Below are 12,103 nucleotides of genomic sequence, written 5' to 3'. Positions count from 1 at the left end.
GCTGATGATGGCTATGTATAGGGGCACTGTGACAGCACACTGCGCTATAGTCTGCTGATGATGGCTATGTATAGGGGCACTGTGACAGCACACTGCGCTATAGTCTGCTGATGGTGGCTATGTATAGGGGCTCTGTGACAGCACACTGCGCTATAGTCTGCTGATGATGGCTATGTATAGGGGCACTGTGACAGCACACTGCGCTATACTCTGCTGATGGTGGCTATGTATAGGGGCACTGTGACAGCACGCTGCGTTATACTCTGCTGATGATGGCTATGTATAGGGGCACTGTGACAGCACGCTGCGCTATACTCTGCTGATGATGGCTATGTATAGGGGCACTGTGACAGCACACTGCGCTATAGTCTGCTGATGATGGCTATGTATAGGGGCACTGTGACAGCACACTGCGCTATACTCTGCTGATGGTGGCTATGTATTGGGGCACTGTGACAGCACACTGCGCTATAGTCTGCTGATGATGGCTATGTATAGGGGCACTGTGACAGCATGCTGCGCTATACTCTGCTGCTGATGGCTATGTATAGGGGCACTGTGACAGCACACTGCGCTATACTCTGCTGATGGTGGCTATGTATAGGGGCACTGTGACAGCACGCTGTGTTATACTCTGCTGATTATGGCTATGTATAGGGGCACTGTGACAGCACACTGCGCTATACTCTGCTGATGGAGGCTATGTATAGGGGCACTGTGACAGCATGCTGTGCTATACTATGCTGATGGCTATGTATAGGGGCACTGTGACAGCACACTGCGCTATAGTCTGCTGATGATGGCTATGTATAGGGGCACTGTGACAGCACACTGCGCTATACTCTGCTGATGGTGGCTATGTATAGGGGCACTGTGACAGCACACTGCGCTATAGTCTGCTGATGGTGGCTATGTATAGGGGCACTGTGACAGCACACTGCGCTATACTCTGCTGATGATGGCTATGTATAGGGGCACTGTGACAGCATGCTGCGCTATACTCTGCTGATGGAGGCTATGTATAGGGGCACTGTGACAGCATGCTGTGCTATACTCTGCTGATGGTGGCTATGTATAGGGGCACTGTGACAGCACACTGCGCTATACTCTGCTGATGGTGGCTATGTATAGGGGCACTGTGACAGCACACTGCGCTATAGTCTGCTGATGGTGGCTATGTATAGGGGCACTGTGACAGCACACTGCGCTATACTCTGCTGATGATGGCTATGTATAGGGGCACTGTGACAGCATGCTGCGCTATACTCTGCTGATGGAGGCTATGTATAGGGGCACTGTGACAGCATGCTGTGCTATACTCTGCTGATGGTGGCTATGTATAGGGGCACTGTGACAGCACACTGCGCTATAGTCTGCTGATGGTGGCTATGTATAGGGGCACTGTGACAGCACGCTGCACTATACTCTGCTGATGATGGCTATGTATAGGGGCACTGTGACAGCACACTGCGCTATACTCTGCTGATGATGGCTATGTATAGGCGCACTGTGACAGCATGCTGCGCTATACTCTGCTGATGGAGGCTATGTATAGGGGCACTGTGACAGCATGCTGTGCTATACTATGCTGATGGCTATGTATAGGGGCACTGTGACAGCACACTGCGCTATACTCTGCTGATGGTGGCTATGTATAGGGGCACTGTGACAGCACACTGCGCTATAGTCTGCTGATGGTGGCTATGTATAGGGGCACTGTGACAGCATGCTGCACTATACTCTGCTGATGGTGGCTATGTATAGGGGCACTGTGACAGCACACTGCGCTATAGTCTGCTGATGGTGGCTATGTATATGGGCACTGTGACAGCACGCCGCGCTATACTCTGCTGATGGTGGCTATGTATAGGGGCACTGTGACAGCATGCTGCGCTATACTCTGCTGATGATGGCTATGTATAGGGGCACTGTGACAGCACACTGCGCTATAGTCTGCTGATGATGGCTATGTATAGGGGCACTGTGACAGCACACTGCGCTATAGTCTGCTGATGGTGGCTATGTATAGGGGCTCTGTGACAGCACACTGCGCTATAGTCTGCTGATGATGGCTATGTATAGGGGCACTGTGACAGCACACTGCGCTATACTCTGCTGATGGTGGCTATGTATAGGGGCACTGTGACAGCACGCTGCGTTATACTCTGCTGATGATGGCTATGTATAGGGGCACTGTGACAGCACGCTGCGCTATACTCTGCTGATGATGGCTATGTATAGGGGCACTGTGACAGCACGCTGCGCTATACTCTGCTGATGATGGCTATGTATAGGGGCACTGTGACAGCACGCTGCGCTATACTCTGCTGATGATGGCTATGTATAGGGGCACTGTGACAGCATGCTGCGCTATACTCTGCTGATGGTGGCTATGTATAGGGGCACTGTGACAGCATGCTGCGCTATACTCTGCTGATAGCTATGTATAGGGGCACTGAGCACTCTGATGTATGCTGCGCTATACTCTGCTGATTAATTGGTTATGTCCAAAGACTCCAGACTTACAAGTGGCTGTGTGTACAAAAAAAATTTTTAAATAAAAAGTAAAAAAATTGTAAAAATTCTTTCAAGAAAGTTAAAAGTTTAAAAAAATTATAATTTTTTTTTTGGTGCTGTACCCCACGTGTATACATTACAAGCACCATGACTCCTTGGGCATACAAGCATTGTGACTGCTTGGGCATAAGGCCACTGTGTATACAAGCACCGTGACTGCTTGGGGCATAAGACCACTGTGTATACAAGCACCGTGACTGCTTGGGCATAAGCCCACTGTGTATACAAGCACCGTAACCATCTTGCACTACCTTTCAATTCTGCCACTGCTGTGTGGCAATGCTTCATAGATGTGCTTTAAAAAACTGTGGTGTCTGTGCCGCTGCTCTGTCGCTTAGTATCCAGCCAGCTCACTGCAGCCTTTGGCCAATAATGGTGAAAACAATATTGTGAGCTGTGAGGTGGTCTAAAATGACTGTAAATGACTGGAAATTAATGTTATTAAGGTTAATAATACTCTAGTTCCAGGAAGCTTGAGACTGGTTCACATCTGTTTGCTCTCACAGAAGGGAATACCCTGGTCCATAGCGGCTCTTGATAAATTTTGAGGTGCTTCAGACAGTTACTGCTGACTCACTAAACGTTATAAATCTATTTGAGTTTAACTCTGATCGTTACTATGAACCCATTAGGAGTAGATATTTGATTGTCAAACTTGGATCATATTTGAGCCCGATTGGGTTGTGATTAATCAGCTGAAGTACAGCGTTACCCACCTACTATCAATTACTACCTGTAAATCATACCCCTATAGGTTATCAATAAAAACATTTTTTTATACCTACCCCTGATAAAGTCGAAACGCATAGGGTTTACCAGTTATGGTTCCATTGACCAGTTGTGTGAAGATTCCCTCCCTATTGAGCTCACACCTGTTTAAAGGACCCCTCATGGTCTCTAATGTCATACAGTCTAAAAGCAGAATACCCAATTTAAATATTTAGAGGAAGGACTTTCACATTCAAGCAACCTGCTAACTCAAACTTAAATTTGATTGCACATAGCGCACTTAGGAATTTTTTTATATGTATATAGAAGTATATATATATATATATATATATATATATGCGTACCATTGATACACATGTCGGTTAAGCGTATAAAGCAAGTCTTTAGCAGTCAGCTTCAGGGTTTCCCACCAGTTAGAAAGCTCTCCTTCCACTTAGAAATCTGTTCAACACCAATTGGTATCACAGCAACCTTATTTAAGCAAAATAAATTGCCTCCATAGTATGGTATTATTTAACAATTTAATTGAAGTTATTCACAAAATTCTTCACATAAGTAAAAACAAAGTGGTGCTTATCTTAGTTGTGGTAGATTCCAGTGGAGATGCGTTGTAAGACATGCAAATAAGTCCAAACAGGAACATAAAGGGTGACCAAATGGCAGAGGTTAAGTAAGGATTAAAGGTGTTTCACCAGTTCTCTGGCTTCCTCAGGTGATAGGGGCACATTTACCACCCAGCCCCTAAATCATACACGGGGTGGAAGTGGTGTACACATATATATATATATATATAGGAATGTGTGCCACCCTAGGACAATTATATATATATATATATATATATATATATATATATATATACATATATACACATACATACATACATACATACATACATAAATACACAGTGTGTATATATATATCTATATACAGTCAGGACCATAAATGTTGGGACATTGACAGAATTTTCAGATTTTGGCCTCTATTCACCACCACAATGGTTTTGAAATGAAACAAACAAGATGTGTGTTAACTGCAGACTTTCAGATTTAATTTGAGGGTAATTACATCCAAATCAGGTGAACGGTGTAGGAATTACAACAGTTTCAATATGTGCCTCCCACTTTTTAAGGGGCCAAAAGTAATGGGACTATCAACTCAAAAGCTATTTCATGGACAGGTGTGGGCTATTCCCTCATTATTTCATTATCAATTAAGCAGGTAAAAGGTCTGGAGTTGATTCTAGGTGTGACATTTGCATTTGGAATCAGTTGCTGTCAACTCTCAATATGAGATCCAAAGAGCTGTCACCATCAGTGAAGCAAGTCATCTTGGCTGAAAAATCAAAACAAACCCATCAGAGAGATAGCAAAAACATTAGGTGTGGCCAAACCAACTGTTTGGAACATTCTTAAAAAGAAAGAACGCACTGGAGAGCTCAGCAACACCAAAAGACCCGGAAGACCACGGAAAATAACTGTGGTGGATGACAGAAGAAATATTTCCCTGGTGAAGTAAAACCCCTTCACAACAGTTGGCCAAATCAAGAACACTCTCCAGAAGGTAGATGTATATGTGTCAAAGTCAACAATCAAGAGAAGACTTCACAAGAGTGAATATAGAGGGTTCACCACAAGATGCAAACCATTGGTGAGCCACAAAAACAGGAAGACCAGATTAGAGTTTGCCAAACAACATCTAAAAAAGCCATTACAGTTCTGGAACAACATCCTATGGACAGATGAGACAAAGATCAACTTGTACCAGAGTGATGGGAAGAGAAGGAAAGGAACTGCTCATGATCCAAAACATACCACCTCATCAGTGAAGCATGGTGGTGGTAGTGTCGTGGCGTGGGCATGTATGGCTGCCAATGGAACTGGTTCCCTTGTATTTATTGATGATGTGACTGCTGACAAAAGCAGCAGAATGAATTCTGAAGTGTTTCAGGCAATATTATATGCTCATATTCAGTCAAATGCTTCAGAACTCCGTGGACGGCGCTTCACAGTGCAGATGGACAATGACCCGAAGCATACTGCAAAAGCAACCAAAGAGTTTTTTAAGGCTAAAAAGTGGAATGTTATGCAATGGCCAAGTCAATCCCCTGACCTGAATCCGATTGAGCATGCATTTCACTTGATGAAGACAAAACTGAAGGGAAAATACCCCATGAACAAGCAGGAACTGAAGACATTTGCAGTAGAGGCCTGGCAGAGCATCACCAGGGATGAAACCCAGCGTCTGGTGATGTCTATGCGTTCCAGACTTCAGGCTGTAATTGCCTGCAAAGGATTTGCAACAATGTATTAAAAAGTGAAAGTTAGATTTAGGATTGTTTAGTTTGTCCCATTACTTTTGGCCCCTTAAAAAGTGGGAGGCACATATAGAAACCGTTGTAATTCCTACACCGTTCACCTGATTTGGATGTAATTACCCTCAAATTAAATCTGAAAGTCTGCAGTTAAATCACATCTTGTTTGTTTCATTTCAAAGCCATTGTGGTGGTGAATAGAGGACAAAATATGAAAATTCTGTCAATGTCCCAATATTTATGGACCTGACTGTATATACACACACACCTCCAGAGAGGACCACACTCACGTTTTGATAATCCAGTTTGCTGGGGTGGCTACCCATATAGGACGCTCAAAAGGGTCCTTGCAAAGATAAAATAAAAATAACAGGAGTGCTGTCACCAGTCTTCATAGAAACATAATTTTTTATTTCATACAAAAGTGCAATTTACAGCAGCAATGACAAAGCGTGAGTGCACCCGTTTTTTTTAATTTTATGTATATATATATATATATATATATATATATACACTCTATCATATACACACATACATTCCCCTCAGTGTCCCTGCCCTCACCTCCATGCAAGCCGCCCCCCGCGCCCCCACCGCTGTTACTGCTGCCACTGATGGGACTCTGCGCATGCCCAAAGACACAGAAGAATAGAGAAGACCGGACCGCCAACCGTGGATATACCACTCTGCTTCACAAGAAAGGTATGTGTACATGAAATACTACTTATCAAAACTAAAGATCACATCGAAGTGTTGTTTAATGCAAATCTTAATGAATAGACCCCTCTATCACTCATGCTAAGCAGCACACCCTCACCCTGGACCTAACAATAAGCACCACACAATTACCCAAAATTTCACTGTCACACACTAACCCTGGCCCTAACGCGAGTGCTGAGCATACACTATACAATTATTGGAGCGATCCACCTGATATCAGCGGATTGCCCCAATAATTGTACTGTGTGTACGGGCAACCAAGAGTAAAATACTGATCGGTCGGCCATGCCAGATCATCCAGCATGTCTGTCCAATGATATTTTGTAGGCCGCCTCAGGCAGTGTATGCCCAGTCATGGCCGACTGACAGACATTTCCCCTGTTCCTTCCTACTGCAGAAATCGGGGCCAATACACTGTGAGATGTCTTACAGTGTATGCCCGCGATATCTGCTGGGTGTCAGGCTGCCAGATAAAAGGTCTATCGGTCTGACTGGCATTTTATCTGGCAGTGCATGCCCAGCAAAAGTAACACACTGTAAAATCACCCTCAATGTTCTCCATCACGCAAAATGAGCAGGAAAGAGGGGCAGGATGGAAACAAAGACAGATATAGAGGGGCACAACAGAAACAAAGACAGACATACCTGGGCAGGAGAGCAAGAGGGGAAAAAGACCAAGATGGGATTGAAGAGAGAGAGATAAAGTAGTGGGATTGGAGAAAAAGAAATGAGAGAGAAGAGAGATAGGGAAAAGAGACAAAGTGGGAAGTGAAAGATGGAATAAGAAGGGAAAAGTTGGGAGGAGAAACAGGGGTAGGAGAGACAGAGAAGAAAGTGAGAGAGTTTTAAAAAATTAAAAAGAAAGCCAGGCAACGCCTGTCATTAAATCTAATGTGTGTATATACACAGTGTATATATACTGTATGTGCAGTATGTTTTTAAATGTTAATTCTTGTGTGGATATTTTTTTGCTGTAATGTTGTGTTTTGGGAAGGGGTAATAGCCAAATCCATCCTAAGTATACTGAAGGCAGATTCTGTCATTTTACAGGCTGTGTTTGAAAAGTGACAGGAGCTGCTTGGTTGGTACTTTATCTTTAATCACTTTAACTCTCTACAGGGCTTAGTACTGTGTATTGTGATTTGCAGTGACACAGGGGCCTATTCATGATGTTAATTATCGGGGTCCGAACATACTCAGATAATTAACATTGACTCGCCGCGGCTACCGGAACGATTCATCATTGCTCCGGCGTGGCGACAGCTGATGTGATATCAGCTGTCGACGTGAGATGCTTCACTGCTCCTTTTCGGAGCAGTGACGGGACTGCGCATGCGTGAACCTACAGGTCACACATGCGCACAAAAGAGCCCGACGTCCAGCGGAAGGAGCTGGACAGGGGCGGAGGGATCCAAAAGGATCCATAATCGCAACCTGGATCTCCTTTCCATAGGGAAGGAGCAGGTTGCGATGCCGGAACAGGAGCATTCGCCATCTGAAGATGGCGAATGCTCCAGCAGTCAAGCTCTGATCATATTATATTTTCAGAGCTTGATGTATTCTGTCCCCATAGTAGTGTATGGGGACTGCGGGCCATTCCGCAAAGGGAAGGTAAGCAGGAGATATCTGTGATATCTCCTGCATTACCTCTTTGATAAATGGCCCGATAACTTAATTTTTACAATTGCAGGTGAAAATGTGCATTTTCACCTGCTTTGTGAAAATTAAGTGATGATGAATAGGCCCCTCAGTCATTGAAGCTGCTGTGCCGATGCTGCCCGTGGCTGAGGGCAAGTGGAAAACTGGGAGCTCCTCTCTCTATCCCGCTGTTCAGCACCTGCAAGTTGAAGTGGCGGCAACTAGTAGTTCTGCTGTGTGAGTCTGACTGGTAAGGTCAGACTTTTGTAGGACGGCATGGGCAATGAATATGTGTTTTATTTTTTTTCCTGTGAGGGCCATTGCATTTGACTTGTTTTTCCTGTGACGGCTATTGTGTTTTACCTGCAACCTCTAGTTGGGGTTAACAACACCAGGGTCACTTGCTTGTGTTGCCCCCTAGGCTGATAGTTGCCAGCCAGCCCCTGAGGGTGTGTGACCAATGCCACGGCGTGTGACTAGCGAAGTTGAGGGGGTATATAAAAGTATTATATATAGATAAATACTAGCAGTTTGGACCTGGCAGATGCCGAACCCCAAACTCTGACTTATTGGCATATCCATTCTCTCCACACTACCATTCCTGATTCCATGACACTACCAGGAAGACAAGGATAGTAAACAGAGACAACGATTTGAAGTGCTAGTGAGTTTGTGATTGTTGTTCCCGGAGCCTGGCAGAGCCAGGGAACACAAGATTTTTATAAGGTAGAAGGGACATTGACTAGGGCACTGGTCAGGTAGGTATTGGTAGGTGACTAGCCCAGAGGATCTATAAAGGAGCTGGAGTTTATGGCAATGCCCAGAAGCTAAGGAAGGTTGTGCAGAGAGAATGTGCCAGGAAGCCATGATAAAATGTTACTTAGTGCCATGGAAATGGATGGTTAGGATTTGATATAGAACCTGGTGAGTAAAGGAAATTTATATAAAATCAACATCTATTCAATGTACTTACAGAGGCCTATCGTCTAGGTATTGTCCTCTTTACCCATCAAGGTTTTGCATTGTATTCTCCCTCCTTATGTTTTGTGTAGTGTCCTCTAACCTCCTCCCCCATAATTTGTATTCCCCTCTCCCATCCCTCATGATTTGTAATGTCCCCTGCCACTCTTCCTATATTTTCCTCCCCGTAGCCTAACCCTAACTGAGTGGTGCCTAACCCTAATGCCTAACCCCCGTGGCTTAGACCTAACAAGCCTCGCTTACCTTCGTTTGGGATGCCGGCTGACAGGATTTCCACGGTAATATAACTACATTCCGTTTACACATAGGGGCATGTTCAATTGGGCATGAGGTTTAGAGAGGTAAAAAACCTCGTGCCCAATTTTGGAATACGGCGGGTATGCACACCAATACCTGTGGTACCCATTTAAAGAAAAGTGACTGCGGGGCGCCACGCAAAAAATAAAATATATATATATATATTCTGCACTTACCTTCCCGGGGGTCTCAGCGGATCCCGGTGGCCCCCCTCTATCTTCTTACTGGAGAGGGGGCTGCTGGGAGATCTAGTTCTCCTAGCGCTCATTCAGGGGGAGCACACAAACACTGGGGGGCCACATACACACACACACTTACAAACACACTGACATATGCACCCTACAGCAGAGGACCCGGCTTCTGATGCCGGATGCAGAAGAAGATGCAGAAGCGCTACCGAACATAAGTAATTAAGGACTAAATTAAGCAAGTGGGAAACTTCAAATTGCACAATTAGTTCTCTCGGGGTCCCGCCGGGGTCCCTGAGCAAATCCCAGTGATTTTCCCTAAAAATATCGATTTTGAGAAAAATCACACTTGCTCAGGAGGTGCGTGAAAAAAATCCTCCCAGGCTCTAAATTGAAAAAAACACGCACCTAATTGAACAGCAAAAATCCCGCAACTGCAGGAAAAACCACACTGGTGCGAGATTTTTGCTATTCACGCACCCAATTGAATATGCCCCATGTCGTGTAAAAATAAAAATGTTCACACTAATAAGGCAAAAAGCAATGTACAGTATATCATAATCTTGAAATATATCTAGTTGTCTTGAAATACGACATTTCTGAAAATTCCTGGCAATGAAATGGTTAAAAAGTAAGGCGCACCTATTCCTATAATTATCATAGAAAAACCAGTGGAAATGTTGCATAGACTTTACCTACATTACATTGCAGGTTATCTCAAACATGATGAACTTACTCTAAGGCAAAAGTGAGAGTTTTTAGAAGTGGAAATGTTTCCCATAGCAACCCACCAGATTCTAGCTAGTTTGCTTTTTATAATTTTTCTAAAAAGCACAAATCAGCCATTTGACACCATTTAAAAACCTTCAGTACTTCCCTTATGCCCACAAACAGCCTTCTATACGGTCCTGCTAACTCCTCACTGTTCATGCACATCTCTCACATCGCATTTGGTAGTCAATTCGCAAACCTCTGCTGCGAGTACCACGAATAGGCAATTTTAATTGGATTGGAGAATTCTCAGGTGCGCGCATTTGTGTGAAGTCTGCAGGTTTCATGAAACAAACTCGCAATTCGTACCTAACTGGATTGACCCCTAATTGTTGTGTACTCATTATCAATTGTCAATGGCTGTCTAATATGTATTCCTGAAAGAGGAATTGTACATTGGGCCTGATTCAGAGCTGTACGCAAAGGCAATTACACATACAGATCGAGCAATTGTTTGCTATTGCGCATGCATATAAGCCGCACTGTGCATGGGCAGTAATCGCATTACGACTATGGACGCACAGAGGAATCCATCGCCGAGTGAGTGACAGGTTGTCAGCGTTTGGGGGGTGGTGATGGGGGGTGATCTGTAAAACGCAGACGTGTCTGTCCGTTTGAACGTGGTTTCATGGGTGTGCATAAATTAGCCACTGCGATTGCAGATGTAGCTCTACCTGTCAGAAGAGCATCCAAGGCTGCAGCAGGTCAGACCTGCCAAAAGGGCAAGATGGCTGATCGATGTGCGTCGATATTACCGATATTTACGCAGATAAGCAACGTTGTACGCATACGAGAAGGCAGCAGTGGGTGTCCTTATGCTCGGGTAAGCTTTGCAACCATTAGCATATTTTTGCAGCTGCAATGCGCATGAAATCAAACCTGCAATCGCATTAGCATCAGTCTCTGAATCAGAAACATTGTCGTAATGAGAGTGCTGGAGTCACATACTTTGGGAAGAATGTTGTCATACAGTATGCCAAACTAACTACCTTGTGCAACAGTAATGCCAAGAATGTGAATTGTTTAGGCCAATACAGTATAAGAAAAACAAGTGGGACATTTGTACCTGCTTTCACAAAATAAATAAGCAAATTCCAATAAAATTTGCTTATTTATTTTGTGAAAACTGGCAAAAATGTCCCACTTGTTTTACTTTTAAACTATTTTCTGTTAACTTATGACAGAGGTTCTCAAACACTTTTATTAATAGGGAAATTGTCAAGGCAGTTTTTCATAAAATTACAGTATGAAGAAACTATTCTCTGCATAATTTTATGGATCACGTCTATGGACTAATAGCCTAATGCAGGAAATTTCATAGAAATCTGCAAAATGCTAACTATTGGTGCAGATCGCAGTCCCCATCAGTGGCGGAATTTACCTAGGGGCTGCAGGACTGCCTAACAGTGGCGGTGACTTCTCATTGGAAGCGCTCCCTGCTGATCACAGCCAGACTGGCAGTCCCAGGGAAAAATGTTTTCCACCTGGGACTGCCAGTCCATACTGCAATAGCAGAGAGAATTCCTCCCTCAGGAAGCCACTCCCCTATTACAGCAGCCCTATCTGGCTATTAAGGGTTGCAGATGATACAGTCCCTAGAAGCCAGCCTGTTTGCTAGCAGTACTGGACTTTAGCTTGTGACATCAACTGTCAAGCAATGGGATGGCAAGAAGGAGAGGGCATACCCAACCCCCCCCCCCCCCCCCACCAGACCAGTAAGGAGCTGCAGCTGGTCGCCATTATTATCAACGGGGACTACGGTCTGATCTCCATGCACCAAACTCCAAAAAGCTAAGCTTTTTGACTTTTGGCCCTATTGGTTTACACATCCTCAGATGATGTAAACAGATTTATGCCTGTGGAGGCATTCTTCCTAGAGAGGGATATCTCTCCC

Source organism: Taudactylus pleione, unplaced genomic scaffold (assembly GCF_031769625.1).
Source record: "Taudactylus pleione unplaced genomic scaffold, aTauple2 ptg000259l, whole genome shotgun sequence".
NCBI lineage: Eukaryota > Metazoa > Chordata > Amphibia > Anura > Myobatrachidae > Taudactylus > Taudactylus pleione.
The sequence above is the reverse complement of the archived record's forward strand: the minus strand, read 5'-3'. Positions refer to the sequence as shown.